Consider the following 27,091-nt stretch of genomic DNA (forward strand, 5'->3'; position numbering starts at 1 on the left):
ACAAACAGCCAAGCTACCTGATGAGAGCAGCAAAATTACTGGTAAGTTATGATTTTTCAAACCGTTAGTGCAAGATGGAATATATATTTATTGATTAGGAAGTTTTGCTATACATTTCTACAAGACAACCATACCTCTGAAAGGATTGTATGAAAACATCACAAAAATGAACTGTGAATAAGTGATATACAGCAAGTGACCAGGATGGTTGACTCAGCGCAGATAATTTTCAAGATTCACAGAATTATGATCTTTTACTGTCAATAGGCTGATAATTAATTTCAGATCCTTCTGAAAGTTTGAGATTGAAAATTAACCAGTTCACTAATTTTCTAGCATTGAACCTGAGAATGAGAGATAGGAACTGCAGGGAACACTTTAACCTGATGCTCATTGTCATTTCTGTCTAAATTGTATATCTGAGGTCATTGTTTTCACAGACAGAATGTGTCGTAATGCAAGATGTATGCTTCCAGGTTGCTTATTTTGATAAATATAAGTGTATACTTATTTAATCACAACAGGGCCTACCAGGACGAGATGGTTATCCGGTAACTAATTATTTTATTTTCTTTCTTTCACTTTTCCTCCAACCTATTCTTTCTAAGCTAAAATTCTTCATATTGACCCCTTTTTGTATGATTCTTTTTTTTCTTTCTTTAGAAGAGAATTCTATGAAGGTATAATGTAAATTCAGTGTTTTACGTATTTCTGTGGTTGCATAAAATTAGTCTGCAGTGGTTCGACGCCCTATTTGAACTGATTGAGAACTCTACTAGTTTGCCACAAGCAAAGGTTATGCTGCTTACTTCTACAATTCACTTTACCAGCAATGCAATAACAATTGTAATGATTCAAACTATTAGTAATACCAACTTCATTATTTCTTCATAACTATGATTTTTTTATGGTAGTCTATAAATCATGTAAATGTTTTAACATAGCACTGATGTCCAGAGAAGATGGTGGCTTCTTGAAAAGTCAGTAGGAGCTTGCCATGTTGCCATCTCCGCTGTTTTTAATGCATGGTCATGTACATCTAGAAGAGCTAAAATGTGAAGAAATGAATGTTTGGGGCAAAGGTTTATGGTTCCTAATTTGGGTAACAATTTGAGGTTTAAGGGAAATGTGTAAGGTAGTTTGAGTGGTGGTAGGTGGCTTGAGGGAGGAGCAGCTTCCCTGCTTATTGTGTTTTGATAAGAATAGGGCAGAATTGATTTTACCAAAGCCATAGTCAAATGCTTTGTTTAAGAGTTCTGGTTTTAGAGAAAACAAATGTATTATGTTGGACTCTCAGGTTGATCCTGTTCCATAACTTTCAGCTTGGCATGTTTCCTGCACCAGCCTTAGATTTTTTTAGTTTTTGTAATTTGTTTGACACAACATCTGTTACTTGGTCTATCAGAGGTTCCTGTGTGGTGCATACTGAGAGGCCAGTTTCCTCAGGTAGCTTGGTATTTTACTCTCAAATGAAATGAAATGAACTGTATGTACTGCATAAAATCTCAAACCTAATCTTGAAAGTGGTTGGACTGTTGGTAGGTTTTTGGTGAGGCTTGATGTGGTCAAATGGTTTTAGGTTCAGGTCTAGTACAGGAACCTGGATTTGTCATCTTTGCAGACTGGCTGTTAGGGATTGGGCAACTTTATCTACAGTAAATGGTAGTATTCCAGTTGTCAGTGCTTGGGGTTCATGACAATTCCATCCAATGTTTGTTTGCAGATGGAGATCAGGATGGAGCCATAGTAGAGCAGTCGCAGGTCTAAGTAGAGATTATTGGCGTATTACATCATCAAAACACTGAATTTGGAAATGAACACTAATAAGTCCTTATTAGTGTGCTCTGTGATTTGCAGTTGGCTACTGATAGCAGTGCTTTTGAAGTCCTGGTCCTTGTGGACCTTTTAATATCAGTTGTACTGTCCACCACTGGTTCATCCAAAACCAGGTGCATCAGTCTGGGGCCCATACACAATGCCAACTAACTTTCATTTCCCAGATTGTTTCAGTTGGACAAGCCTCCTGTACTTGTACAAGCCTCCTGTTACCATCTTTGCTTATTGAGCAGAGGTGTTTTGTTTTTCTTTTCTCTTTCCTTTTTCTTATAGGGTTATTTTTATTAATGCTGCTGAGAGTTGGTAACTGAAAGTCACCTTTCCTTGCCTTCTGAATACACTATTTATAAATATCATAGCGACTGAAATGCAATAGCTCATATTCTGTTTCTTGTTTTCATCAGAGACTGTGTCTCCAGCACATCTGTCATAAGTTCATAAAGTTCAAGGCCTGTGCCTTATGCACAAGGTCTTCTGTGAAAAGTGTCAAGTGTTTCTGGCCAAGAGAAACGTCTGTACATCTATTAATGAATATTGAATCCTCATCTCAAAAAACCTGTTGGCTGACCCAGTGGTGAAATCTTTGACAGGGATTAGTTGAACCTTCTATCAGGCAATACGTTTGTGTATTCTGGTGCTGGAACGACTCCCATATGAATCACATATGTGGCTCAGGAAGCTTATCAAAACCCAACGTCTCTCCTGCTCGTCTCCTAGTTTGGCTGTTCTCCCACATGATTTAGGCTGAGAAAGTCTCTAAATTCTCGACTCTTGAAACGTGAGCCGCTGTAATATTTCAAGATCATAGGAACACCCCATGTTGTGAAGATGCCATCTAATATCTTAACGACTCCTTCTTTGAATGATGGATGAGAGGTCTTCTATCAATGGAAAACAGGAGTATTCATCAACATTCACCATTAGGTGAAGTCCATTGTCAAGAGGACGAAAGAAGCCAACCGCAATTCTTTCCCACACATGCTTTGGTAACTCTGACATTAAGATATGTTGAGTTGTTTTCGATGAAAGACAGTTGCATAGATGATAGGCTTTCAATTCTTTCAGCTCTCTCATCGAGATGTGGAAACCATAATCTGTCTCAGAGAGCTTCTTTGGTGGCAACAATTCCACAATGTCCTTCATGGGCCTCTTCAATTATCTGCTGTAGCAGACTCTCCGGAATAACAATTCTCGAAAGTCTGAGAATAATGCCTTCCTGCGTAAAGGACAGTTCATCTTTTTTGAACTTCTGGTACTCACTCTCATTGGTAAGAGGTCGAGGGTGCTGGTGTTAAGACTGATGTGTAATAATGTATTTTAGTTTTAACATGTCACTATCTTAACTCGTGGCAGTGATGTTTCGTTCCAGAGAAATGGCAGGTGATGTGCTTGACTTCGCAATGACATTTATGTATACTCCAGCTATCTTGGAAGGGGTCCCAAGGCACTCCAGAGGCACTCTTGAGAAATAGTCAGCAGGATTTTGATTTTTCCCTGGACGGTGCTCGATTAAGTAGTTTTATTCTTGTAACCATAGACCTCAATGTTCCAAAGATAGTCAACAGTGATTGATGATCTGTCACAAGCGTGAAATGCTTCCCATGCACAAATAAGTGGAAATGTTCACAAGCCCAGACCATTGTTAAGCTTTCTTTCTCAGATTGTGAATAAGCATGTCGAGTTTGGGACAAACTTCTGCTTACATAGGCCACAATATGTCTTTGAACATTTAGGTGTCCTCTGTGCTGTGCAAGAATTGAACCTAACCCAATGGGGATAGCATCAACAACATCCTCAGTATGAAGCCTCAACCAGCAGTCATGACAGAAACATAGTCTGAAACAAAGGGACATTGGATACTGAGGCTACTGTATCCATGTGCCGTGATGGGTATGAACTGTTATAATAGAGGTGACCAAACAAGAGTACGTAGGCGAAGCAACCCAACCTTAAGTATACACCTGTGTACATTAACAACAATGTCTAATGGTTACGTGCTGACTACTGAACATACAAGTTCAGCAACACACAAAGAAATAACCATATATTTAACCAAGCTGGAGAGATTAGCAAGGCACCACTGATCGCACTGTGCAAAATCTCAGCACACACCATTTATAACTAAATATAGAATGACTTTAAGAGGTCATGGATCCTACTAGAGCAAGGAAGCAGTCGTCTGCAATTCCCCAACACATTCAACTCCTGTGATCCTAAGGAAATGACAACTTCTATGAAGGAGGCTGGAGGCAGATGGTTGTCCAGCTTGGCAGAATCCATGTTGCTCATGTCACAGACAGAACAAAAAAAGTGCTAAGCAAAGACCTGAAAGTACTACACAGCACAGCGAGAACAAGTCCCAAGCCCCTGTGTTACAGTGAGCACTCCAAAGGAATGCCAGACCTCCAGAATATCAGCCTGCATGCTTAGGCATATTCCCATAAAGAAAACGTAGGAAACCAGATGAGTTTGTTCATGTAAACTAAGGAAGACTGTAAAAACAGGACTTCTCCAGAGCACATCTCAAACAAAGCAAATATAAAGCAAATGAAAATAAAAAAGAACGGGCAAAATCCACTGTAGAGTCTGCCTAATGGTAATAGACAAACACAACTTCCATATGGATGTATGTCGTTACAACGCACACTTTTACAACGCATGCACTTACAACGCATGTTTTACAATGCAACATCCACTACAACGCATTCTATTACATAGCATGACACTACAACGCATGATTAAAAACTACCTTTACAACGCATTCCATTACATCGCATACTACCTTTACAACGCATACCATTACAACGCATAATATTAAATTGCATTTAAGGTAAGTATTGGATAGTATAGGGGTAAAAATTACTATTCGAACTCCAGGGGGTGCAACAGTAGGGTAAGTGTTGGATTGCGTTGTAATGGTATGCGTTGTAAAGGTAGTATGCGATGTAATGGAATGCGTTGTAAAGGTAGTTTTTAAACATGCGTTGTAGTGTCATGCTATGTAATGGAATGCGTTGTAGTGGATGTTGCGTTGTAAAAATTTCGTTGTAAGTGTAGTGCGTTGTAATAGTTGCGTTGTAAAGGTTGTTCACCCTTCCACATGATTAGCATGGTATTTATGTTCTCATGGTATGTGGGTGGCAAAAAATGTATTGTTAAATGTAAAGAAATAGAATGGTTGCTGGTTTCCCAGCCATGATTACCCTCAACATGTAAAACAGTGTGAGGAGGAAGAGGGTCAAAGCAGCAATGTACACCACACTGTGGTAGGGTGTGGCCTTTCTCCCTATAAATAGCATGTTAAGTGGAGTCATAACACAGAACCATATATTGGCAGAATTTCCACAGGCATGCCACAGCCGAACCTTTCCCTGCCACTCCCCGAGGGCGTTGCATGTTCTCTATAACAGAGGCACAAGTGTGGAACTGCGCTGCAGTAAATGGGGCATAGCCCTTGCCTGTGCACATCCTTACACCGCACGCATAATGTAACCATGCCCTAATATCAAAATAATAAGTTGTCTCTTAGACAAGTGCTTCTTGCCTTAATTCTGCCTTTATGAGCACTAACATCAACAGATGGTACGGTCACCCAGCTTAATGCCCAAAATACCAATCTTGGAAGATAAAAGGCTGGGTCATGACCTGCAGTGCAGATCACTGCATATGTCAGTTGGAAGTGCTTACTTCAGTGAGCCATCCTGCTGGCTTGCTACCTGAGTCTAGAAGAATGTGAGTACATGTGCTAATAACATTTGTCCAATTGCAAGACTTGTTGTTTATCAGATATTTACCGTTCTCTGATGCCTGAACTTTGTTTGGCCACCCTTAGTAAGATGTCGGGATAACCAGGACAGTTTAGAAATGGCTTCTGGTATCAAGGAGCCAAATGAAGTCATACTTCCTAAAACAAGAGCACACCCACATTGGGCATTGTATCTGTCAATTTTTTGGGTGAAAATGGCTGGGTGTGTGGTGTGACAGAACATTAGGGATTTAGAAGTTCCTCATTTAATGGCAGAGGCACATTTGTTTATGCTGCTTCTGCTACAGCAAGCACTCTTTCTCACTGTAATAAAAGTTCATATTAAAAGCTGAAACTTTCCAGTTCAAAGAAAATCTTTCTGTGCTTTAATGAAATGTGTAAACATAAATTCGCATGCATTTCCTACCATAGCAGCCCTAATGCCAAAATGCAGCTTATTGTGAGCAGATGGCAAACACTTTCTGATGAAGTCAGCTCATCTGTTTGCCGTTAAGCAAATAAAGTCCAGTTTAATGTGTATTGGTTTGAATGTACTATTTACAGTTCGTGACATTTAACAGTGGCGTAAGTATTCAACATTACGTTGACATTACTCAATCTTGGGCTTTGTTGTGATGGAAAAAATATTGATCTTCCTTCTGTGGCATCACTTAAATCATGTCTGTTGTTTGGGATTGCCGTCTGTGTTGTTCATCATAGTTTGTGATGAGAGACACAGTTTACAATGTCTTCGCTAAATGACTCCTGGCGTGCTGATAACTTGCAGTCTAAGTAACAACAGGTCCAGGAAAACCCTTCAGCACTGACCACAGGAAAATAGCTATAAAACTCAATTTCAGCGTGTCTCAGTCTGCACGCTATACCGCATCATTACTGGCTACAAAACACTGCTGTTTACAGGCTACAGAACTTTACTGTCTATACAATACATTAAATCTGTCTACAATGAATAACCTTCTACCCATCACAGTATACGCACTATACACCCAGTGGCAAAGTGGAGGGGCAGTCCTCCCTGGCAAACGTTTTGGGGAGGCGCCCCCCCTTTTCAGCAGCCGTCCCAGCAAACGCAGGGATCACCTGCATGCCCCCTGTCCTACCTGTGGCCAGCGCGAGGAAAATAGAAAAATTATAAAATCACTTGCCTCCTTCACTGGACACGTCTCCTCTCTGCTTTTCGGCGAGTGTGGATTCAGGAAGCACCCAGGCTCCCCATATCCAATCACAACGCCGTGGATCGGTTCTCAGATGGGGACTGTGGGGGTCTGAGCATGTTCCCCACCAGGCTGTGTAATGCAGCCTGGTAGCAAAATGCACATGACTGTTTGGCCGGCCGGAGAGGCCCGGTCAAACATTCATACGCACTTGGAGTGGGCAAACCACTCCTCCTTTGTGCCTCCAGCCCCGCCCCACCCTAACTGATCGCCGAAGCAGCGAAAAATAAAATGATAATAACTATGGGTCCAATTACGATGACGGTGGGACCGCCACAGTCCCACCGCCATCACAATAATTTTTTCCACCCGCCATCCAAATGTGGCGGGCGGAAAACATTTTTGTGATGGCGGTCGGAAAGAGCAACCGCCACGGATCCTGAGCCAGTCGGTCCATCAGAGGTGGAGTAATGCCTACAATGTTGTTGGTGTCTGCCAGGCACCGCCGTAGGCATTACGAAGTTCCTTTACTCCGGCCCTTTCATGGCGGTGAACCCACCATGAAAAGTCAGGTGGAAATGGACATTGGGGGCCTGTAGAGGGACCCTCTGGCCCTCGGTTTTCGGGGCACCTATGGTGCCCTCCTACATATCCCTGCACCATGTGGCAGGCACCGCACGGTGCCTGCCACGTAGTCAAGGGATATGTTTCAGGCAAATTTTATGCACTGCGGCGGGTGCTGCAGCCCGCAGCACCCGCCGCTATACATAAAATAGACATTGCGACTGCCGTGGTGGCGGTTGCATCCTTATTTGGACTGCGGGACCACCACCTTGTAGTCGGGCGATCCCTTTTCCGAATAGATGGCGGTCCAACAAAAGTCAACCGCCATCCTAATGAGGCCCTATTTTATTATCATTTTATTTTTCCTGCTCATAATGAAGTGAGATAACACTCCTCCTTAGCGAAGGTGCCACCAATAACTATATAGCACATCCCTGTCTACAACCTAGGTATCCTGCCGTCCTTGCTGTGTGCTGCAGCTGATGAGCAACCAATGAATGTGGGACAAGCATGAGAGGCTGTGGAGACCTCCAAAGCACCCCACCACACTTTTTGCGCTGATTTTTCAGTTTTCTCCATTTTATAAATGGCAGAAACCCTCACTGCAACTCTCCCTCCCCCTTCCTGCTGTCCCACCATAGTTGTTCCTACACTCCATTGTGAATACACCTGATGTCCACCAGTGCTTGATGGTGATCTGTACTGTGATTGCCCTCGGCCAAAGCATCTTCCCCTATTTTTGTCACCCGGCTAGTTATAGCACAATGTCTTCCGAGTCAACCCTTTTGCTCTATGTCACCTCCTTATAAGACAAGCCTTTTATTGAGCATTCCTGCTGCCAAATTTAAATATTCACCGTGGCTTTCAGCTAATGTAGTATTGTCCATTATTCTGATTTGATACTTATGACTGATAGTTCATTTTAACTGAAAATCCCATTTTGAAGATCAAAACATTTGTTTAAACGTCATTTATATAGCAGTTAGTTAAATTGTATGTTATTGAATAATTTTATTTTTCAGAATTGTATCTCTCAGCAACATTCTGTATTTTACATTTTTCTGATATACACATCTACCCTCTGGCTTACAAGATATTTATTTCCTGCTGTTTTCCACAAAGCTAATAGCTTTGGGCTGACACAGAGCAGTGCATGTTTCCTTTGTTCTGTAAGTTTAAGTAGTCTGTCACCTTCCTTGATATGAAGTGCACACATTTCTTCAGCACAGTCCCATTAAGAGCGCCTTCCCTGGTGAGCGCAGGCTTTTGCTAAAACCCCAAGATCTCTTCGGCTCTAATACAAATATTGCCTTTAAAAGGCAAGGAAATCTGGTAGTACAGGGCTCTAGAAATCCAAGTGAATTTGCTAATATATATTTTTTCCATTGGAGATATTTTTAATTTTGACCTCTTTCCATAAGAGTAAATGATTCTAGTAAATGAGAAGTAAGAAGGGGCATCTTCCAGTGCCCATATTGTGTTATCTCAATTCCTTGAGGCCCACAGGTGTCTCTAGGTGTGAGCTAGGTGGAAATGTCCACTAAAAGGCTCTTGAGTGCTGTAGCCCAGCCCTATGTTGAGCAATTACTGTGCTGTTGCTATAGGGTTTTTATATTTCCCCCATTGTGCACAGCAATCGTGAATGCTCAGCAAGAAGTCTCCCTGTTAAATGCCATGGGACATTACAACATGGCTCTGAGACTGACGGGTCACCCGAAGTGAATCTCTTTTTGAGAAAGTGGATAATGTCTCCTCTACCTAGGCTGTGTGGGGCTGGCAGTGGTGGAGGTAAAAATTACGGTGAAATGGCAGGCCACGTTATCTGTCTCCTTCAGCAGGAGATGACTACTGAACTCCACTGTTTCTGCCAGCCTCCCATAACCAGGGTCTTTCACTGTGTCAAACTATGTTAGTAGTGCAGGCTGAGGTGAGGGCTGTGTGTATGTTTGGCTCGGTGCTGCAGAGAAACCCATGTTGTCTTCTCTGAGTTTGTATGGCTACTCAAGATGGTGGAAGACCTTAGCTGCAACAACCCAAGCTGCAACAACCCAAGGTGCAACAACTCTGGGCTTTGTTACCATTTAAGGCTTCCCTTGAATATTATTCTTCCCTGTGTTGTGCTGTAGAGAGGAATACAGTGTCCTTCAGGAGGGGTTACCAGATTCCCTCCTGTTCCCTTCTGACACCATACTCCTTGTTTCACTTCCTCTTCCTGCCTCGCATGAGTCACAAGGGTTGTGGTCTAGCTGTCCAATACAGGTAGAACCAGCTCAGGGATATGGCGCTTGTATCCATGGGCATGGCATGCCACAATTGTGCAGTAGCTATGCATTATTTGATTCAAAACGTTTAGAGGAGCTGATTGGCAGACCTGATTGAACAATTATGTTTCTTTTGCCAACTCCATGTTCCAGGATTTCTCACTGCCTAAGTAGGAACTGTGCACCAGTTTGGTTGATAAGGTTTCCGTGGTCTAGGGCTAGGAGCTGCAGATTGCTTGGGACCTACCAGTTAGATGACTAAGCCTTAAACACAATACCTGCTAGAAGTGCTGCTGAACTGCTTTGTGGGAATTAGAGCCTTGCTGCTGTGGATAGTGGTTCTGAACTCTTCCCTGCTGAGGAAAAACGGTTCTGCTGCTTATAACACCTTATAGGAGCATTGTGAGGTCTGCACTGCTTGAGTACAAGGTTGGTATCGGTTATGCATGGACAGGCAGCAACTGTTATTCATGGGAAGGATCAATGCCTACAGAGTCTTGCGGTGGGCTTGCATTGTCCCCGACTCTGTCCGTGTGCCCCTAGGTGCTCGCAAACAACATTAAGGTGTGCCTAAGGTTTCATACCCAGCCTGAAGCTTGTCAGAGAGGTAGCTAGGTAAGGCTTTTCTGAGCTCAACACTGCACACCACATCTCACTCTGGAGAGTGCTTGTAGAGTTATTAGACTCCTAAGTCTCGACTTGCAGCTGCCTTTATCACCCATGCTCATATCCACAAGGCTGTGGGCAGCTGAGGTGTGGGAAAAAGCAGACTGCTATGTGTTATTTACAAGATAAGTGCATTTGAAGTTTATCGCCCAAGGAATGTAAAAAATCTTAAACACAAGCCGTGGTTTCAAAGAAAACGTGCCTTATACTTGACATCCTTAACATACGGCGATTCTTGTAACTTGGCAAAGAAACAACTTTAGTCCTTAAATCAGAGTTTGCTAAATGTTACCCTGTGTGCTGCCCTTTGGCATGACCGGAATTCAAGTTTGGGTGGGCTGATCTGACCATTTGTCCATGGTGAACTTATTTGGGCCTAAGAGACGTGAGTAAGGTCCTTCAAGAGACTGATCAAATGTTGAGGTTTTGTAGTGACCTGTAGCTTTCCTGTTTCCACTCACTGAAACACACTGACACAGCCTCTTTGAACTCAATCATAGCTGCAACCTGTGACCACTGATTCCCTTTTTAATAGAAACTGTATGTAGCATGTGCTTTGGCTGTCAGGTTCTAAAGATCCAAGGTCCGGTTTGGGGATCTGTCATGGTGAAGAGGTGAAGAAATCTGATTTTCACTGTGCCTATCTAGGTTACTTGTAGCTTTAAGGGCCGCATGAAATATTATTCTATTTTCAGAAGGGAGTCATAAATTGCACATTGCCTTTTTGTGAATGGAATAGTATTGTGCAAACCAACCTATGTACTAATAAGTTGGTTCATAATATACTAAATTCTAGAGAGTTGTAGATTGACCAGTCTAATTAATATTCATATGTCAAGTTGCAATTTGCGACCCCCTGTGATTGGCTATAATCACATGGTTGTTTGGCCTGAAATGAACAGGAAACCACCATCCCTTTTATTGTGGTCCAAAACTGAAAACATTTTATTTAAGAAGCCTGTATTCCTTTAAGTAATTAGTTCCGTTTTGTGAAACTTCGGGGGAGCCAGCAGTAGTTTCCTGTACACTGCCTACTCCCCTCTGAGGCTGCCTCCATGATTCTCAATGGGGAAAGGGCCCTTAAGGGATCTCTTCCCCTATGCCAATTAGTTACACCTTTAACTCTGGATTGGTAACTCATCAATGGTTTGCGACTGCATCTGTGGTCACAAACCATTGATGCATTCCTTTCAAATTTGAATTGAGATGAGGACTCCCTTTTCAAACCCCTTTCTATTTGCGATTCAGAAAGAAACACACAAATTATTTTATGAGTCAGAGAGAAATTTTTAAGTCGCAAAAGTGTATTTGTACATAAAGAAAACTCGGATTTGTGAATCACAAGGCTTGTGAAGACAAAAGGGCTTGGTACATGCGATCCTTAGATTTGAAAACATTACAGTACTTTTCTTTTGTACAAGAAAATGTATTATCTTATTTGTTGATGCTACAATCAGAAGCTAATGGACGGAGAACTTCTTTGTTGAACCATTTCCATTTTCCCATTATTTCTTTAGCTCTAAGCTAATGGACTCGCCCCTAATCAGTGCTAGATTTTAGCCAGTGGTTTCTGGTGCTTGACACCGGCACTTGTGACAGTTTGCCACATGGTGGCACTATCTGTAATTTAAAAATGAGCTGAACAACAGTTGTTTATTATTGGAATATATATATTAAAAGTGACTAATACCTGCTGCCCATGCCATTCTTGTAACTTTGGAGGCTTAAAATAGTCTGAATTGTCACATTTGTAGGAGTGTTATGGTTTTTGTTTAAAAAAAAAAAAAAGTTTTTTTAGATATAAAAAGGCATACAAAACAACCAGTGGAAGTAATACGGTAAAATAATGCATACATACATATTGGCCCTATACACAAATTGTCAAGCAGAACATAATTCGGGCTGGTATGGTTTGACAAAATTATGCATCAGGAGCTGCGGCCAATGTCTCACGACAGTACACCATATCATTTAGCCAATGTGCAATGGAAGAACTCAGGCGGCTCTCCCAGGTCATGGCCACCCTGCGCTTAGGAGGAGTGCTATGTTTACAAGTCTGCATAATATGCCTTTCAGAGACGGTACAAAGTCTAATAAGCATACATGTGGAGTGCAATCCAAGTCATGTCTTTTATTATGTTAATCACAGCAGCCCAGAACTCTGCCACCTTCTAATCCTCCCATGCAAAGTGCCAGAAATCCACTCCCGTGGTGCCACTTCTCATACATTTATCATGATCTCTGAGGCCATATTTGAATAATTTGTATGGTGTGTGATACATTTGGTGAATGCATTTAATGTGAATAATTCGTCAGTTGCAGTTAGTTGTGAGTACTTGAATTAGCTGGCAGCAGCACTCCCAGTCCTTCTGTGTGAGTGGCAGATCTAGTTTCTTGTTCCACTGCTACATGCTCATGCTTTGCGGCAGCGGAAGTTCGTCTCTCGCAGCTCGATGGAATTTAGTTACCATCTTATGCTTTGTGGAACTGGTGAGCAGGGTATGCAGGGGGAATAGCGTTGGGGGTTCTGTCGGGATTGTGGGGTAGTGTGCCTGTAGTGCTGTCTTTAGCCTGTGGATGGGAAAGGCAAAAAGAGTCGTCTGATTTTGTATGTAGCACAGGTCATTTTGTGTTAAAAAAACTACAGTCTGGGAAAAGGTCCTGCATTATGTCAATGCCCGCCAAGGTCAGAATGCGCATGACTCCTTTCTCTTGTGTGACTGATGTGCCAGCATGATATGCCAAGGGCATAAGTGGAGAATATAACGGAAGTTTATCCACTCTGCGGTCTAGTGCCTGCCAAGCAGCGATAGTAGTATCAATGGAGTTGATCTCCGCACGTGGGTGTGTCTGTGCACGTGGGTCAGTATGGACTCCAGGGGGATAGGGTGTGCGTCACCGTCCTCCACCGCAACGCGTGGGATGTAGTCATGGGTGCAATACCAGTAGTAAGCAAACTGGGTCTGGGCGCATAAGTAATAAAGATATATGTCGGGTACACTAAAACACCCCCTACTGTAATCTAAAGTGAGGGTCGAGAGCTTCACTCATGCTTGCTTACCTCCCCATATCCATTTAGTTAACAATGATCGAATCATTTTGAAAAGTGGTGCAGGGAGTGGTATGGGGATGGTGCCGAAATAATAATAAACGACCATTTTTATAAGAGCCATGCGGTCTGCTAATGATAGTGGTAGACGGACGTATCCACCTATCTACCTGTTCTTCCAGTTTTGTGCAGGCCGTGCCGTAATTGTCAAGGTTCAGTCAAGGTACCTGAGTCGATTGAGCCTTTTCCACAGGAGCCGATGCTTGATCTCCACTCCACCACTCCGCTACCGCGAGCTCAGAGGCTCACGAGCAGCAGAGAGGGGGAAAGGGGAATTGGACAGAAAAGAGAGACAACACTGCGTCTTCTTCCTGGACTGGACTCGGACCTTGTCTTCCGATTCCTGCAACGAGAGTTACTTAACAACAATTCTCACCACTAGCTCTACACAGAAATTACATGACCTCTAACCTACTGTACCTGTCCTGACACTGTGTTTTGCCGCTCTCTGCTTTGGGTAGAGACCTTCTAGTGGGTGAGTAGTGGAGTTGAAAGGTGGGTACCTCTCCTGCAAATAGAAACATATGTAAGCCTGATCTACCTCATATCCCTTCCACACCTCCTCCCCTAGAAGTCCGTCGTTACCTGTATTCTACTAGAAGATTGAGTGATGTTCAAATAAATGTTCACTAAATGCTCTTTCTTCTACTTCCAGAGTGAGGCAGAAAAATTAGGTTGAAAGTTCAATTCATATATGTATATATATATATATTATATATGCTATGCTGCTTCTCTTGCAAGGTCTCTTTTAGTTCTTACTTGTTTCTTGCGACTACTTTCTCTCTAGTCTTTCTTTCCGAAAATGTTCTGGAGCTCTGTGGATCTTTAGAGATAGCGCTTCTTTATTCTCTCAAATAGCTGATAGAAAGTCACAAGCCCTTAGTGGAATCCAGAGTCCACGAGATATAGGAAGAAATCAGCACTTACTTCTCTGAAGGGGAAGCTCGAGAATTGATTCTACCTTCTTCTTGTCCGTCGAGAAGTGGTGGAACTGGAAAGGAATTGGACTCTTCACCTCACGCTGTGACTAAAAACTAGTACTGTACTCCTGAGGAGAGTGAGCAAAATACTGGAACCCAAATGACTAGGGACTGGGAAGAAACCTTAGGGGAAGTTGGCTCTATCAGAACTAACTGCCAAAATCTTGACGGGGCGTGCTTCTGACGAAATACGGAGCGAAAGGAAACTCCGTCTTGTCAAACCAATTTTGACGGTTGAAGTGCGCCGCGCTGAGGACGCGCTCGCGCACTTCAAAAACTGAGAAAAGACTACACCGCTGCATGAACCTAAAAATAACTGGAAAACAGATGTACCAGCCAGCGGCCATCTTGAGGGGGGGTGTGTACCTGAATCCTAAGCGCTAAAGGATCGCAAGATGGCAGCAAGCGATCGAACTGAAATCTTTCTACGCCTACCTACCAAACGACCAGCCTGACTCCTAGAGTGTATGCAAAATGTCGGAAATCTAGCTGAGCCTACCACAGCCCTGACAGTACCTCCCACCAAAACCCCCTCCCTAACCCTTTTGGGCTTAGTGGGGTGTGTGCGGTGAAAATCTCTCAGCAAACGGGGAGCATGGATATTGGATTGGGGCTCCCAAGATCTCTCTTCTGGACCACAACCTTTCCAATCTACGAGATAGAAAATTTGCCCTCCTTGAACTTTTGAGTCGAGTATTCTTTTCACCTCAAATTCCTCCTGCCCTTGTACCAAAACTGGGGAAGGAGTATTTCTGTACCTAACCCCTTTTGGACTACACTGAAGCAAGGAGACATGAAAAACTGGATGTATCCTCAACCTAGGAGGAAGACTTAACTTCACACTGACTGGATTCACCATTCTGTCTACCTGAAAGGGACCCATGTACCTCGGCTGAAACTTTCTGTTTCCCTTCAAACGTAAATTTCTAGTAGACAACCAGACTAGATCTCCCTTCTTGTAAACAGGATTGGGACGTCTCTTCTTATCGGCCTGCTTCTTGTAAGAAATCTTAGCCTGAGACAGATTTCTAGTAGCTAATTGATAGGCCTTATGTAAATCCTGAACCACAGTCTCCACGGCAGGAACATCACTAGACTCCTTGTCTACCCAAGCGTTTGGATGACGACCAGAATTTAAATAAAATGGAGAGAAACCCGTGGAAGCATGCTCTGCATTGTTATAAGCGAACTCTGCCGCCCAAATCAGGTCTGGCCAATCTCCCTCCTGATCCATCAAGAACAGGCGCAGGAATTGCTCCAGCTCCTGATTCACTCTCTCGGTCTGTCCATCAGTCTCAGGATAGAAACTGGAAGACAGACGAGAGTCTACACCCAATCTTTTCAAAAAGGATCTCCAAAAGCGAGAGACAAACTGAGGACCCCTGTCAGAGATAACAACCTTGGGGATTCCGTGGGCCTTGACAATGTGCTGTGTGAACAGTTTGGACAGCTGGGTAGCATTGGGGAGGGCCCTTAAAGGGATAAAGTGACTCATCTTAGAAAAAAGGTCCACCACCACCCAAATGACTGATAGTCCCACACTGGAAGGTAGATCCACTATGAAATCCATTGAAATAGTATGCCACGGGTACGGGGCTGGGGGCAATGGCTGCAAAAACCCTTGGGGAGCCCTTCTAAGTGTTTTTCCCTTGATACAAGGCTCGCAAGTAGCTACATACTGCCGCACCTGAGCTTCCATTGCTGGCCACCAAAACTCTCTTCGAATCAATTCTGTAGTTTTCTTCACTCCCTTGTGCCCGGCCAGCATATTGTCATGAAAGTGTTCAATGATTAGTTCTTGCAGCTCCCGACTAGACACGAACAACTTGTCTTGGTAGACGGGTCTTCCATCCTTGACTTGATATTCTTTCCCTTTTGCCGTCCAGTCTCTAACTTCTTCCAAAGATCGCAAGTTTGGTAACTTCTGTTCTATATCGGAGTAGGAGAGTGTTCCGATTATCCGTTCAGCTGGAATGATGACTCCTCTTTCTGCAGTCTTGTTGTCAGCGCTCACATTTAGGCGAGATAAGGCATCCGCCTTCCCATTTGCCGATCCAGGTTTGTAAGTTAAAACAAAGTCGTAATCTGCAAAAAATAAAGACCATCTCAATTGGCGTGGGGTCAAGGTACGGGCAGATTTCAAAAACTGGAGATTCCGATGATCAGTAAATACTGTCACCACATGCCTTGCTCCCAGCAAATAATGTCTCCATTCAGTGAAGGCATCCTTGACTGCCAACAGTTCCTTATCCGCAATGGGATAATTGATTTCAGCCGCAGACAACTTCCTAGAGCGAAAAGCTACTGGGTGTAGCTGACCTGTCTGCTTATGTCGCTGGGACAAAACCCCACCGATGGCCAAATCGGAGGCATCTGCTTCCACAAAAAATGGTTCTCCCGGATCCGGGTGGAGTAAGATTGGAGATGATACAAAGATTTTCTTGAGCTCGTTAAATGCTAATTCCGTTTCGGCATTCCACTCAAATTTGGTCTTCTTCTTCAATAATCTCGTAAGAGGACAAACTCGCTCAGAAAAGTTGATGATAAATCGCCTGTAAAAATTGGCGAATCCAAGGAAACTCTGTACCTCCTTTACTGTACGCGGAGAGGGCCACTCCTTGATAGTTCGCACCTTAGACTCATCCATAGAAACTCCATCTGAGGACAACACAAATCCCAAAAACTCAACTTGAGTCGTGTGAAAAACACACTTCTCCAATTTGACAAAAAGTTGATTTTCAAGCAATTTCTTCAGTATGGATCTGACGTGCTGGATATGTTCTTCCTCGCTGGCAGAGAATATGAGGATATCATCTATGTAAACCACTGCGAAGCGATCTAAAAATTCTCGCAAAACATCGTTCAAAAAATGCTGGAAAGCAGCCGGAGCATTGCATAAGCCAAATGGCATGACTTGGTACTCAAATAAACCAAAACGAGTACGAAAGGCGGTTTTCCACTCTTCGCCTTCTGCCATACGTACCAAATGGTAAGCCCCTCTCAAATCCAATTTTGAGTAAACTTTCGCTCCTTTCACCTGGTCTAACAGCTCCGAGATCAAGGGAAGCGGATAACGGTTCTTCTTGGTTACCAAGTTAAGGGCGCGATAGTCTATGCAAGTCCTTAATTGGCCATCTTTCTTGGGGATGAAAAAAAGCGGGGACGAAACTGGAGACTGGGAAGGGCGAATGAATCCGTTGGCCAGGTATCTGTTCAGATATTCCTTGAGATGGGCATTTTCCGCTTCAGACAATGCATAAATCCGACTACAGGGAAGGGAGGCTCCTGGCTCAAGCTCGATTCGACAGTCGTACTCCCGATGAGGTGGCAAACGTTCTGCCTCTCTTTCGTCGAACACTGAGGCCAGATCTTCGTATTCAAGGGGAATTTCTTGGGTGTCAAGCGCACAAATTGTCTTGGGGAAGCTTGCTAAAAGTTGGGATTGAGAAACTTCTGGGGAATCTGGAATCGTGTGAAAGCAATGATGTAGACAATACTCAGAGTTCATGCAAATCGAACGTCTGGCCCAATCAATTTGCGGATTATGCTCAGTGAGCCAAGGCAGACCCAAAATCAGCTGAAATTGTGGAGCGTCGATCAGACTAAATTGCAAGGAACTAAGATGTTGTCCAGGTCCACTCAACAGGATCCTCTCAGTATCATACACAATAGGACCGGAGGACAAGCTCGTTCCGTCCACTGCGCGAACCGGCTCTGGCCTTTCCTTTCTCAAAAAGGTGATTCCGAGAGACTTGGCAAAACCTATGTCGCAAAAATTTCCAGTTGCCCCTGAGTCAATCATGACAGAAATCCCCTCCTTGATCCGACCTCCAAATCTTATTTGCACAGAAATGATCAAATGTGGCGCCGATGATTGCAAGGTATTTGCCACTAACTTTGGTTCTGGAGTTGACTGTTCCTTCGCTTCCACCAGGGCAACCCCTTCTACTGGTGGAGCCGATCTTTTAACCCAAAATTGTTCTTGGGCCTCTTTGTACATTCCCGCACAAAATGACCAGAGTTCCCACAGTACATGCACAACTTGCCCAATCGTCTCTTCTCCCTTTCTTCCTTCGACAGTGGCCCTCTTACTGAACCAATTTGCATAGGCTCTTCCTCAGACACAGCTTCCTTTAACCTTGATCCTTCTGATTTTATTCTGTCAAACCGAGGTGGGACATTCCTAAATTCCTTACGTCTCTCACTCTTTCTTTCACTTTGTCGCTGATCAATCTGTAGGACTAAGTCAATTAGTTCAGAGACCTCAGTAGGACGCCTTGGGATCTGTGATAGACCATCCTTTAACTCGTCCTTTAGGCCTCGATAGAAAATTGCAGCTCGTTTTTCCTCAGGCCAACTGGTTTCCACAATTAGTTTGTTGAATTGGGCCAGGTATGCCACTAATTCACGATTCCCCTGCTTAAGATCTAACAGCTCATTGTCCGTGGATTGGGAGATGGTTCTTCTGTCAAAAATCCGTAAAAATTCTCTCTTGAATCCTTCAAAATCATACAAAATGGAATCATTGTTGTTCACCAAGGGCATGGACCAGGCAGCAGCATCTCCACTCAGGTACGACAGCATGAAAGCCACTTTAGATTGATCTTCCTTAAAAATGATTGGCCGACAGAGATAGTGTAAGGAACATTGCGTGAGAAAAATTTGGGCCTTGTGTGGGTCCCCACTAAATCTTTCTGGAGCTGCCAATGGAATTGTCGGGGAGATAGCATGAATAACCTGAGTAGTGAGTTCTGCAGCAGACGGGGCAGGAGCAAAAGAAGGAGGCTTATCTTCCTTAACTGAGGAAGGAGAACCTCCGGAAAACTCGTCAAACTGCTGACGCAAATAACGAGCTTCTTGGGCAGACTTCCTAACCTCTTCCCTCAGGGACTTGTTATCTTCCAAGGTGTCACCTAGCTGTTTCTGTATACTATCTAACACCGTTGCAAGAGCCTTTACATCAATTCCCTCAGCCATCGTGCTCGGGTGGAATTTTAATTGTTTTCGGCACTTCAATCTGTCAAGGTTCAGTCAAGGTACCTGAGTCGATTGAGCCTTTTCCACAGGAGCCGATGCTTGATCTCCACTCCACCACTCCGCTACCGCGAGCTCAGAGGCTCACGAGCAGCAGAGAGGGGGAAAGGGGAATTGGACAGAAAAGAGAGACAACACTGCGTCTTCTTCCTGGACTGGACTCGGACCTTGTCTTCCGATTCCTGCAACGAGAGTTACTTAACAACAATTCTCACCACTAGCTCTACACAGAAATTACATGACCTCTAACCTACTGTACCTGTCCTGACACTGTGTTTTGCCGCTCTCTGCTTTGGGTAGAGACCTTCTAGTGGGTGAGTAGTGGAGTTGAAAGGTGGGTACCTCTCCTGCAAATAGAAACATATGTAAGCCTGATCTACCTCATATCCCTTCCACACCTCCTCCCCTAGAAGTCCGTCGTTACCTGTATTCTACTAGAAGATTGAGTGATGCTCAAATAAATGTTCACTAAATGCTCTTTCTTCTACTTCCAGAGTGAGGCAGAAAAATTAGGTTGAAAGTTCAATTCATATATGTATATATATATATATTATATATGCTATGCTGCTTCTCTTGCAAGGTCTCTTTTAGTTCTTACTTGTTTCTTGCGACTACTTTCTCTCTAGTCTTTCTTTCCGAAAATGTTCTGGAGCTCTGTGGATCTTTAGAGATAGCGCTTCTTTATTCTCTCAAATAGCTGATAGAAAGTCACAAGCCCTTAGTGGAATCCAGAGTCCACGAGATATAGGAAGAAATCAGCACTTACTTCTCTGAAGGGGAAGCTCGAGAATTGATTCTACCTTCTTCTTGTCCGTCGAGAAGTGGTGGAACTGGAAAGGAATTGGACTCTTCACCTCACGCTGTGACTAAAAACTAGTACTGTACTCCTGAGGAGAGTGAGCAAAATACTGGAACCCAAATGACTAGGGACTGGGAAGAAACCTTAGGGGAAGTTGGCTCTATCAGAACTAACTGCCAAAATCTTGACGGGGCGTGCTTCTGACGAAATACGGAGCGAAAGGAAACTCCGTCTTGTCAAACCAATTTTGACGGTTGAAGTGCGCCGCGCTGAGGACGCGCTCGCGCACTTCAAAAACTGAGAAAAGACTACACCGCTGCATGAACCTAAAAATAACTGGAAAACAGATGTACCAGCCAGCGGCCATCTTGAGGGGGGGTGTGTACCTGAATCCTAAGCGCTAAAGGATCGCAAGATGGCAGCAAGCGATCGAACTGAAATCTTTCTACGCCTACCTACCAAACGACCAGCCTGACTCCTAGAGTGTATGCAAAATGTCGGAAATCTAGCTGAGCCTACCACAGCCCTGACAGTAATTTTCTCGAATCACCAAATCTGGGTCGTGGTGGAGCCACACCCCAAGGTATTTTACGGGGTCCACTGTCCATATCAGCGGGATATCCAGTGTGTGTGGATCAGTAGATGCGGTCAGCGGGACAACTATTGACTAAGACCAATTAATAGTGAGGCCAGAAAAACGCCCGAAACGGATATATTCTCTTAGCACCTGTGCGAGAAAGGTTTGAGGTTCTCTGATGAATAGTAACATATCATCCGCGTAGAGTGAGATGCACACCGGGCAGTGGGCAAATTGCAGCGCTGCCGCTTTATGTCTCTGCCGCTTTATGTCTCTGCCGCTTTATGTCTCTGCCGCTTTATGTCTCTGCCTAATAATACAGGCCAGGGGTTCCAGCATAATTGCGAATAGAAGCAGCGATAGGGGACATCCCTGCCTTGTACCTCTATGAATTGGTATGGGGTTAGATGTAAAGCCCACTATTCGCACATGCGCTGATAGGGCTGTATATAATAGACGTATCCAGTTGGTGAATAGTGGCGGGAAGCCCATCCGGTGTAAAATGTTAAAAAGGTAACTCCACTCTATGGAGTCAAAGGCTTTGGCTGCATCAAGCATTACAGCTGCCGCTGGCAGGTCAGGGTTGAGAATATGATACATGTCGAACAGCGTCCGTAGGTTGTGCGAGGTTGATCTGTTGAGAATAAACCCGGACTGATCCAGCAGGACTAGGTTAGGCATCAATGGCGTGAGTCTGGTCGCCAGAAATGTTGCCAACATTTTCGCATCAATATTTGAGTGATAATGGACGATAGGAGTCAAATCGATTTGGTGGCTTGTTTTTTTTGAGCAGAGTGATAATGAGGGCCTCTCTGAGAGACAGGGGGAGCGTACCTACCTAGAAAGCCTCAGCATACATTTCAAGAAGATAATGCGTCAGTTCCTCTGCAAACTCTTAGTAGAACTTCCAGGTGAGTTCTTCCCGACCCGGAGCTTTTTTGTTTGGGAGGGACTTAATCGCTGCCTTTATATCATCTTCAGTTGTAGGCTGGCCCAAGTATTCTCTATGGCTATCTGATAGCCATGCAATGGCGATATCTGATAGATAGTTATCTAATTCTGCTGCTGAGGCACTTGTTTGTGATGTATACATGTCAACGGAGGCTGTATGGAATGTTGTAACAAAGTCTTTTGTAGAATAATGATCTACCTCCGATGCGTCTGTTATTTTAGTAATGATATGTGCGTCTTCCCTGGTCTTAATCTTAACCGCTAATGCATGTCCCAGTCTGTCCCCTCTCCAGACGCTCGGGCCACATGGCGTTTAGACAAATAACGAATTTCAGTGTCCGCCAGGGTGTTGTATTCCATGATTGATACCTTTATTTGGGCAAGGAGTTTCTTGCTATGTGAGCGTTCATATTCACGTTCCAGGCGCTGTAAGGTGTGTTCGGGCTTGGAGAGCTGGCCCCGAAGGTCTTTTAATATCCCTGCTGTTGTGCTAATGCAAGTGCCACAAATCGTAGCTTTGAATGCCTCCTATAAGGTTGTCGTGCTGTTTACCGTCCCCTTGTTTTGAGCAAAGTATTGTATGATGGCCTCTCGGATGGTATGTGTGTAGAGGGGGTCAAGTAGCGTTTCAGAGCGAAAACGCCAGGTGAACTGTCTGGAATGTCTCTGTGGAATGTGCAATTCCAGTCAAACAGGATTGTGGTCGGATAATGTTCTTTGGAGCACCTCCGTCTCTGATACCCAGGTCGTGCTGCAATTGCTCATGATCCAATAGTCGAGCCGTGACCAGCTTCAATGCGTGGTGGAAATGTGTGTGCCTTCCAGTTTGGTTGGGTTGTGCAAGCGCCAGACATCCGACAGTGTGAGTTCTGCCATGCCTTCGTTAATGATCCTGGCAGCTCTGGGCGAGTGCCCTCCCTCTCCACTTGATTTGTCCATAGTTGGATCTAAGTGAGTATTTAAATCACCACCCCATATTATCGTAGCTTCCGGCCATTCCCGCTGTATAGAAAGTATTCGCTCAAAGAACTCAGGGTCATCTGCGTTGGGACCATGCACGTTCACCAGTGTTATTAGAGACCCTGCCAACTTACCATGTGTTATAGCGTACCTGCCGGCGTCATCTGCACAGCTTTTGATCACAATAAAGGGCAGATTTTTCTTAATGAGAGTAAGCACCCCCTTAGCATATGATGAGTACGAAGAGGCCTGTCTGTAACCCGCCCATTTAGCCCCTGTTTGCGCTTCGGTGTGGTGTGTTAGATGTGTTTCTTGTATAAGAGCAATTTTAACACAATATCGATCTGAATAGGCCAACACCTGTCGTATTTTGTTCAGAGAGTTGAGCCCCCTCACATTCCATGTTAGGCATACAATTTTTTCATGTGCCATCAGTATACTTCACATATATCAGTTGAGATTCACCATATATTAACTTTTCTGCAACAGAAACCAGTCTGTAATAGGACATCTTAGCAACTTTTAACACAATAACAGTTCCCCCCTGTCTCCCCATCCGTCCGAACCCCCCACCCACTTCAGCAACCCCAACCTGCCAAAGCCATCCCAAATCCCCCAAACTGTGTCCAATGAAAACAAGAAGCCGCCATAGCAGCTGTGGGGATCACCCATCGGGGAGCGCTGGAGCGCATCATCTCTCCCTGGTGTGAAGGGATGTGGGCGGAGGTTAACAATACTATACCCCGGCTATAACATTAAAATAAGGCAGCACATGGGCAGTAATGAAATTAGAGATATTACAGTCATATGTAATCAAAAAACCATAAAAGTCTTATCTGCCATTGCTAAGATCCGGCGAGCAGTCTACTGGAGTCTGTATAAGTGCTAGGCAGAACATGCCCGCATGACGATCTCAGATTGGCAACACCGTATCGCTGCAGCAGAGTATCTCGCTGTGTACATATCTTGAGGTTCAGTCTGCGGTGCCTTGCGAGGAAACATCATTGTCGTCATCTTCTTGATTGGAAGAGCTCTTGGATTTACGTTTCAGTGCCTTTGCATATTCCATTGGGGATTTCGGTGGTGTGAAGATCCTTGATCTGCCATTCATGTCGATACACAATCGCGCTGGATATAGCATTGCGTAGGGTACCTTCTCTGCCTTGAGGATTTTCTTTGTCGATTGGAATTCCTTCTGAGCCGCCTGTACCACTGCGGTGAAGTCCAGGTGAAAAGCAATGGAGTTACCTTCATGAACAAGGTTTCCTTTCTCTCTGGCCATACGGAGAATGACATCACTGTCTCTGTAATTTAGCAAACGCGCGATTATGGGGCGTGGGGGTGTCCCCGGTGGGGGTCTGGTGGCCAGTGCCCGGTGTGCACGCTCGACTATCGAAACAGGTTCACAGCCCCAAATATCGACTTAAGGAGAGTCTCGATATGTGTTTCAAGGCGATCCGTGTTGGTGGATTCCGGTAATCCTGTGATGTGTAGATTATTGCGCCTCGATCGAGCCTCATTTTTGGCCTGTATTTCACCCAGCACCTTCTCCATGTCCGATGTTTTAGTTGCTACCTGCTGTAGGCCGTCCTCTGCATCTGATATACACGTTTCCGCCTCTCCAAGCCGCAGAGCTGGTTTGTCTAACTTGGCGGTCATGTGGTCCATTCTGAGATTAAAGGTATCTATCATACCGTCTATAGTCTGTAAACTGGCCTAGACCGCCATGAGCGTCTTTTCGATCGCAGATAGGCTATCCGCGGGGGTATCTAATTCAGAATCCGACGTGGCTCGTTGTTGAGATGTACTTGATTTGCGAGGCTCAAACGTGAGGCAAGATTGACTCCGCTCTGTTTTGCCCATATTTCCACAGTGTATTATTACGCCAGCTGCACTTGGAAGCGGGTAACGAATTGTCGATGGACAGGGTTGCAAACGGGCAGTGTGCTCTGATCCCCCACACCAGGATGGGAGCTCAAATGACGTATACTAAGCTGGGGTTGAGCAGGGGCAGAATTGAGAGAAAAAGAGGGACCCCCTGCAAATTATGATAAGTCCTAGGGCAGGGTAATAAGAACTGAGGAAAAAACCTAGGCAATTAAATAATGCTAAATAGCACACAAAAATGATATATAAACTGACTCAGTGTACAAGAAAAACTTAAAGTAAAATATACATTTTATTTGTTATTTATTTTTATATAAATTCATAAAAAAGAGAAGTTGCTGATGGTAGACATTGATACATGTGATATCATAATAACAAATATATATTACATACAAGACATAAATGAGAATACAATACATAAATACTAAACAGAAAAACATGTAAAGAAATGCATTGTTGCTGGTTGAAATTCAAAGTGGCTGAATCTTAAGACAGGTTCATTGAGCAGGGGCAGCACAGACAAGGGTGACCCCAAAACAGGGGCATCACAGCGATTGTGGCTCTCCACTTCAGTTCACTACCCAGCCGAGTACCTCACAGCAGGGATGCACCCCCCTGCACGTGCAGCTCACTTATTTGAGTGCTCCCGGCTACTGGTTCTGCGTCGCAATCCACCCAAGTATGTTATGTCTCAAGTGGCACCCAGGACTGGGGACAGTGTAATGTAGCGCGCTGCTTCTCGGATTCGTGCAGTGCCCCGATAGGCCTCCGGAGTGTTGCAGCCTGTGAAGTAAAATAGGCTGCAAATCCCTTGTGCTCACAGGGTGGTTATAGTGCCGTAAGAGACAAAGTTGTGACATGCACACACCTTGGGTATCAGTCTGGGAGGCAGATAACTCTCTGAGTCCTCACAGTTCACGCAAGGCTGAAGTTATAAAGGCTCACCCTCGCTGCTACAGATCCATTTAGCCGTACTCAGTAATGCTGCATGTTCCAGAGAAAACGCTCGCCGATTAATAATGTCATTAGCGGCAGGGGGCCCAGGCAGACCAATAATCCTCCACAGGCACCGTCGTTGATGTGTCCGTGCAGTGGGAGGTGGATTTAATGCAGGGGCCCGCAGCACTGATGAAGCGCCCAAGAAGCACCAGGCCACCGGTCGCTCCACTAACTTGAGGCGCAGGCTTGAGGAGTGGATGTAGGCCTCAGCCCAGGCTCCCTCGAACAGACCTCCGATCGCTGACTGGTCTTCTCTACAGCACTCGGATAGCAGATTCGGGGCCAGGTGGTGACTCCTCCAGTCACGGTGAGTCAGGTGACGCACCTCTGGGCCATGCCGGCAGGAGCCACTCGCTTCTCGATCTCCGGCAGCAGTATTGTGGGGCAGGACGGCAACTCATGGTAGTCAGGGGGAGCGACAAGGCAGACCGCGTCTGCCTTCCCAACACGTACCCGCCGATCCCACTCAGTCCCTATGGCTTGTCGGACAGCTCCTCTGTGTCCGGCTACGGCCGTCCGTCTCGCCCCTCAGCTCCGTCACATCAGAAGCACCTGCCGCCGATGTAGAATCTAGGCCGCCATTTTGTGGAGCGGCAGCTGTCGTGACAATGGCGGTATGCAGCGTTGCGGTGGTCTCTGGCCGCAATATTTTTACAATTCGTGGTGGCAAAGGAGTTACTCTTTCAGGTCCCGTGTGCTGCTATGTCGGTTGCGGGCAGGAAATGCAGGATTTTCAAAGGATCGTCTCTCTGTCCAGCAGAGCTGCGCTACAGCGTGGCCATCTTGCTTTGTGCCCTCTAGTGCCCCCCCCAGGAGTGTTAAGGTTAGTAGTTGTGTAGGTACTGTTGATGGCAGCGCTGGCATGGGCAATGGGTGGTTCAAGCTGCAGTGGCCTCCTGATGATGGCCTGGCACTTATTTTATAGGAAATTAAGCGCTGCCCCTAATGAATTATAAATCTGAACCTTTCCTTCTTTTCCATAGGACTTGAGCCATTAGAAATTTGAACTGTCCTTCTGCCTTAAAGGGTAGTGGGTTTCTAAGTCTGCAAGCTGAATTTTATAACCACTTGATAAATATTTACCCAATGCTTGGTGCTTTAATACAAGCTGTGATATTCTTGACCAAAGTCGTTAAGAAATTACTCTTTTTTTGAATTTTGATTCTTTAATACAATAACTAATTAATCTAAATCTGTTTGGGTCTATTATTGAGTCCTGTTGGCTCTTCCATTTAAACTGTGCTACTGTCCTGATGTTTTAAATGTGTTGTAGGGAGAATCAGGAGCCCTATCAGAACATCAGGCTTTACTACTTTTGTTCTGTGTTGCTATTGCAGAGCTTTTGGTTTGCATAATCCTCACTAGACTTAACTTCTTTAGGCGGTTGGGTCTTCCATTTGCTATTCTTTAATTCTGCAGTTTGGTCTTAAGAGTGGTGTAGTTAAATCTGATTTCCAACTTGTGAGTTGGCTGTCAATCAATGGTCCTCCTTGTACAGCGAACTTGTAGTTTAAGCACCCTAAATTCCTCCTCTCCTATAGGGGAGAA

At 44.5% G+C, this 27,091-nt stretch overlaps 1 protein-coding gene across 5 annotated transcripts in view; it reads left to right on the plus strand.

Moving 5' to 3' along the window:
• The first annotated feature begins 530 nt into the window (after positions 1-530).
• The window catches only part of LOC146810895 (uncharacterized), a 403,292-nt gene continuing 376,731 nt past the window's right edge, over positions 531-27,091 (plus strand). For all 5 annotated transcript variants that reach the window (XM_085617937.1, XM_085617940.1, XM_085617938.1 and 2 more), the window contains exon 1: positions 531-551. The gene's annotated coding sequence lies outside the window, so the exon portion shown is untranslated. The remainder of the gene's footprint in view (positions 552-27,091) is intronic.

This window comes from Triturus cristatus, chromosome 7, assembly GCF_964204655.1.
Source record: "Triturus cristatus chromosome 7, aTriCri1.1, whole genome shotgun sequence".
NCBI lineage: Eukaryota > Metazoa > Chordata > Amphibia > Caudata > Salamandridae > Triturus > Triturus cristatus.